Here is a 6,959-nt window from a genome sequence, read left to right on the forward strand (position 1 = left end):
CATTCCAAAATATTCAAAATCAAATACACATAGGAATTAAAAAAAAAAAACACAATACACTTAGTCTTTGCTTTTGTATATTAATTCAACTCCTACTCATCTCACCACTTATCTACAGCATCTTCCAATTTTTGGAAATGGATCTTCTCAATTGTTTAAAAAAATTAAAAGTGTAAAATGTGATCTCTAAAAAAAAAATTTGTAATATCAAGTGGGTTGGTGGTGAAAGGTTGGAGTTTAGTGACGTGGCAGAATTAGATTATAGTTAAAAATTTGGTTAGATTAAATTAGATTAGGAGGGAATTTCAAAAATTTAAATAAATTTTTAGTATTTGAGTAGTTTTATTAACTACAATTCATCTTTTAAGGGTATAATATCAGTTTTATTTTATTAAAAATAAATTTGTCAATGTCTGAATTTTTATAATAAAAAAAAGTTATTTACTCAAGAATATGCCAAATTTACAAATAGAATGGGCATGCAATGATAATAATATGTATAGGTCATATCTGCAAATTTTGCTAACAATAATTTGTAGAATGATCCCAAACAAATAAAAGAATGCACTTTCACTAATAATAAGTTTTTTTCATCATAACTATTGGCTTTGGCTTAGTGGGATATATTATTTGAAGCTTGGTGCTCTATTAAAGTTTATCTTCCTTAAATGGTTGGTAGAAATATGTGCATCGGACAAAAAAAGCATTAATAAAACAAGGGTAAAATATAATTTTTATTTTTAAAATTTGACAAAAATTTTAAAAATATTTTTAAGTTTTATTTTGTTTTAATTTTGTCCTAAAAATTTTCGATTTGCATTAAATATATTCTTGACGGTTAATTTTTCAAAAAATTTAAGACCAATTCAACAACAATTTCATAGGAACAACCTTTAATACTAGCAAATCAAACATAACTTTCATGCATTATTATTAAATTGGTCTTAAATTTTTTTAAAATTTAATCGTCGAGAATATATTTGATACAAATCGAAAATTTTTGGGACAAAATCCAAACAAAATAAAATTTAAGGATATTTTTAAAATTTTGCCAAACTTTAGAGATAAAAAATATACTTTACTCATAAAACAACTTTTCAATAGGAACATTGACGCTGACTTTTCAAAATCAACCAAATAACATAATATTGGATTGAGATATAGTACTAGAGTATAATACATTAATTATACATTGTAACCCTAATTTAATATCTACAAGAGAAATTATAATCTCTTATAAAAATGGTTTAGAAAAATCAGCAGAAATTAAAAAGAAAATTAAAAACCAAAGAAACAATAGAATAATAATAGAAATAGAAGAAAGAAAATGATATGTATTCAGCAAAAATGATGGTGAACCAGAATCACAACTTGATCGGAATAGCTTTGAAGTAGTGACATTGAAATAGATGAAAGGAGACGACGAAGTGGAGCAGATGCAAAGGGACACTAAAATTCTATTAAGGAGATTTTTTAGTAGAGTTCGAAAAAAAGAACGAAAGAAGGATAAGATGAAACACAAAAAGATACAATAAGGGAAAACACGAATGTGATAGAATAAAAGAACACACAAATAAAGCAAAAGAGAATGGACAAAAGAGAAAAAGGAGCAAGAAGAGAATAAAAATTGAAAAATAACCCATATGAGGAATTAGAAGAAAAGACAAAATATTTGGAATCAAAACGAGATGTATTTTGCCTAAACCTAAAGTTTGGATTAAGAAAGAATTTTAAAATGTTAAAATAAAATAAATTTTACACACACAATTTGACATTTCCAAACAATTTGTTTTTAATACAAAAGTTTTGAATTTTCGAAAGAAATATGTTACAAAAAATTTGGATTTTTATGATAAATATTTGTCTATAACGTTAGCCGTCTAAGCATTTTTTGAATCAAGTTTTTAACTAAATCCCAGTGTGCTCTTTTCTTTTGAACATGGGTCTTTTTCTTCCTCCTCCTCCTCCTCCTCCTCCTCCTCCTCCTCCTCCCCTTTCGTTATCATCGTCGTCGTCGTCTTCTTCTTCTTTTATGTGTTTTTTCTTCAACGTCGTTGTTATCGTTGCAGTCACCACCACCGTTGTTGATGTCGCTGCCGCCTCCTCCTCCTTCTTCTTCTTGATGTTGTTATTTATTTCTTCTTTTCTTTTTTTCCTCCTCATCCTCTTTTATTATCATCATCATCTTCTTCTTCTCCAACTAATGAAATACACATAGCACAAAAATTTTGATGTGCAGCACAAAAATTTTGATGTACAGCACAGAAATTACTAGAAGACCACATACCCAGAACATTAACGCACTAACTAGAAAAATATATTCACAGCAAAAAATTATGTTTTATGTGCAAAACTTTATGTGTTATATGCAAAAATTCGTATACTATACCAAAGAAATACGCAAACCTATAAATTTTGGTGTAGAAAAAATAATCATTAGTACTCATAAACTTTACGAACGCTGATAAAAGTACCCATCAAACAAGAAAACTAATGTTGTACCCATAAAAGATAGGTTCCATACGAAAAAGTACTTAAACCCTAATTTTTTGTTGACTTTTTAACAAAATTTCCAAATTAACCATATCCTTTTCTCTTTCCCAAACTTCAACAATAGCAGTGTTTCCAAAATTCCATCCATCAATGGCTACAATTTCAGCACCTTTACTTTTTTCTCCCAAATCTTAACATGGCTGAATCGACAACAACCATTCTCATTGCCTGTCACTGCTCTCTCACTGTCGTCGCCTGATCGTCGTCGTGTCTTGCACTGTGCTTGTTCAACAGCATTGTCTCCTCCTGCTCCATGCTCGTTCATCATCGTTGTGGCCTCCTAATCGATCTTTCTTGTCGTTGCCACCTCCAGCAGAATCATCACCGCCTCCAACAGCGTCTTCATCACTCATCATCACTGCCTCTCACAGCCTTGTCATCGTTGTCGCATCAATCTTTCCTTCTGTCGTGGCCACCTTGCTTTTGTTGCCACCTTTCTGTACTAAGTCTGTTTCTCTAATTAACATTTTGGGATTTAGGATTTGTTTAATTTTTTGGCAATTTAAATTTTGGGTATGGCTTGACTTTGTAAATTGATTGGCAATTTAACCTTTTTTTGTTGTTGTTGTTGATGATAGTGGTGTGGGTGGTGGGAAGGACCTTTCAGATTCTAAGTGCTTTGGGTACTTTTGCATTGAAATTTTTCATTTCCAAAGGAATGGACGATGGTGCTGAAGTTTGGGAAAGAAGAGAGGCCATAGAATTGAGGTTGAAGATGAAGGATGAGTTAATTTAGAAATTTTGTTAAAAAGTCAACAAAAATTATTGTTTGGGTACTTTTGTCATACGAAACCCTTCTTTCATGGGTACGGCGTTAGTTTTCTTGTTTGATGGGTACTTTTGTCAGTGTTCATAAAGTTCATGGGTACTAATGGTTATTTTTGCTTTTGGTGTACGACAAAAATTTTAGTGCATAGCACAGAGATTTTGATATGCAGCACAAAAACTTTTAAATGACTACATACCCATAACATTGACTCATACAACTAACAAAATATATTCGCAACAAAAATTTGTGTGCTATGTGCAAAAATTTGTGTGCTATAGCAAATATTTATGTACTATATACAAAAATTTGTATACTGTATCAATGAAATACGTATAACACATAAATTTTGATGTCCCAGCACAAAAATCTTGGTGCATAACATAGAAATTTTGATGTACTGCATAGAAATTTTTGGAGGATTACATATCTAGAACATTGACTCAACCAACTAACAAAATATATTCGGAATAAAAATTTGTGTGCTATGTGCAAAGATTTGTGTGCTATCGATAAATTTGTATTATGTACAAAATTTTCTGTGCTATGTTTCGAAAATTTATATGCTATATCAATAAGTTTCTGTACTCTACAACAAAAATTTATGTGTTACAGAAAATACGAAAAATGAGAAATAATAATGTATGTACACATTTTTTTCTATTGAACTTTACACCAACTTAGTTGAATTTGGTTACAGAAACACTTGTACATGTAACATTACTCAATATTTATTTTATTTGTTATTTTAAAATCTAATTTTTTACTTGTGAATTTTTGTTTAATAATTTAAATTCATTTCTAGAAATATATATTAGACAAATTTCTGTATAATAAAAATTCAAAAATTGGTTCGTAGTTTTTTACAGGATTAGACAAATTACTTAATTAAACTTAAGAATGAATTGATTCTTAATATTCTAATACGAATTTATATCAAGAGATAGAGAATTCAGAGAAAATAAAATAAAAATTTTTAAAATTAGGGTCAAGAGAGAAATTGAATTTCCAATTACATCATGTATACCTACACTAGTACATCTTATTCCTATTTATAGTACATCTTATTTTTATTTCTGTTGATTCTTTTTATTGCTGTTGTGGTTGGAATTCGCAATTGAAAGTTGATTCTTCTTCTTTGGTCAAATCTATGTGGTCTGGATTCATTGTTAATTCTGAAAATTTTGTTGTTGCAGTCTCAAATTTGACATCCTCATAATTTGATTTTGAATTCTAAAATTGCAGAATTGTATGTGTTAAATTTTTTGCTTCTGAATTTGTTGAATGGTTGTATGTTTGTTTTCTTAATTCCTCATTGTTCTTGTTCGTATTAGTTGGAGCTTCGTTATAATCATTTGCTTTTGAAAGTGTTGAATTTTTATTGTGGTTGAAAATTCTGGAATTGAAACTGTGAATTTGATACGGAAAAATTGATAATAATAATTTCACCGGCAAGTATATCGGGTCGTAGTCAAGTAATAACTCACTTTGAGTGAGGTCAATCCCACGGAGATTGATAGATTAAGCAACTTTAGTTAAGTGGATATTCTAGTTAAGCAAACCATTTAATGAATTTTGCGTGTTGAATAAGCACATAAACTAGAGAAGTAAATTGCATGAAAGTAAAGAGCATGAAATTAAATAACTAAATGTAAAAGCAAGAATGTAAATAATTGGAAAAGTAAATAGCATAAACTTAAATTGCAAGAAAGTAAATGTAGAAGAGTAAATAGCAAGGAAATACAAATTGCAAGAATGTAAATAGGATTTGGGGAATGGGTAAACAAGGAATTAAAGAAATTAAAGTAGGAATTGATAATGGATGAGGTCATTAGGGATTGGAGATGTTAGATTCTTCATGAATCAATGGGTTTCAACCCTTTCTCAATCATGTGAAATAGATCTTTGGCAGATTGTAAATAATTGGGTCCCAATCTCTTGGTGGCTCAATTTCTCTTAACACAATCAATTGCCAATCTCTTGATCTAATTGGTCATGAGAAGAGGTGAAGTGCATTTGCTAATCTTAAGCCACACAACCTTCAAGATTTCAATTCAAAGTGGTTATATGTCATGTACTAACTAAGAATGTATCAATCAAGAAAGCTATGAGAGAATAGTCTCAATCTGAATTTCATAACTCCTTTCTCAAGTTTATTATGAAATTCAAGTAGATCCAATCCCTCTCTCGATAGTAATTGAATCTATGAAGCACAAAGACTCTCTTTTAGACTAACAACACTTGGATTGAAAAGAAGAAAAATAGCATTAATTTATTGGAATAAAACAGAGCTCCTCCCCCTAATGAAATAGGATTTAGTGAATTATAGCTCTCATTACAAAAGAAATTCAAAATTATAAAGCTAGAAAATAAACTAAACACTAACTACAAGCAAAGTATGAAAAGTGATGTGTGTAATCCCAACTAGGGACCCTCCTATGAGGTTCAAGGTACCACCTATTTATACTCATTCTCTAGCTCTTTGGATGGCTTTGAATCATGCTTTCAAAGTGAGGAGTGGGCTTTGTTGGATTTGGACTTGAAGGTATTTTGGGCACTTGGCGTTTGTGAGCAAGAGTTGGCGTTGCTGAAGTGGCGTTGGCGTTACTAACGCTGTGCCTGACATTACTGAGGCTAGCGTTAGCGTTGTTAACGCTTTCACCCTCACGCGTATGCGTCACCCACGCATGTGCGTCATCACTATTTTTGGCGCTTATCACGCGTGCACGTCAGTTATGCGTGTGCGTCATCACTATTTTTGGTACTTGCCATGGGTACGCGTCGCCCATGCGTATGCGTGGCTTTTCTCGCTGGCGTTATTGAGATAGCGTTAGCGTTAACAACGTTCGAAATAATGCTCCCAGACCCACAACTAGTGTTTTTCACCCAACGTTAGCGTTGCCCAGAATCCTTATCACGCGTACGCATCGCCTATACGTACGCGTGACCCTGCAAAGATACCCTTCTCACGCGTATGCGTCGCCCATGCGTACGCGTGGCTTGCAAAATTTTCCAGAATCCTTATCGCAGGCATTATTGGGCATAGCGTTAGCATTAATAACGCTAAGCATGCATGCAGAGCTCATCCTGGCGTTAGAGGCAAGCAACGTTAGCGTTGCTAACACTCTCCCCTGGCGTTTGTGAAGCAACGTTGGTGTTGCTAATGCTAAGGGCTGGTGCTTGTGAAGCAACGTTAGCGTTACTAATGCTATGCTTCTTGTCTTCCCCTGTTTCTTCTCTGCATCACCTGTTATCAACCACAACAATTGCATCAAAGCTTGCCATTCCATGAATAATCACAAGATATTCATTCATTTAAAAGTAGTATCATCTTCTTGTATTATTTTCATGAAATGACCATAATTCAACTAGTACTTGATGCATCAAAGCATGTAAAAATAAATCATTCAATTGCTTGTTTATTGATAAGGAAAATGCATGAAAGCAAACTAAAAGCTACTAAAAATAATAAGTAAAGCCACCAATGATGCATATGCATCAGAATCTATGTATTGCTATTTTTAATTTTTTGTGTAATTGATGATTGAATTTCGACCTTGCTTCTTCTAAATCAATTTTTCGATCTGAAATGTAGTTTCCTGCAATATCTGGTAATACTAGTTGAAAGTCTGGTTGATAA

This window comes from Arachis ipaensis, chromosome B03, assembly GCF_000816755.2.
Source record: "Arachis ipaensis cultivar K30076 chromosome B03, Araip1.1, whole genome shotgun sequence".
Taxonomy (NCBI): Eukaryota; Viridiplantae; Streptophyta; class Magnoliopsida; order Fabales; family Fabaceae; genus Arachis; species Arachis ipaensis.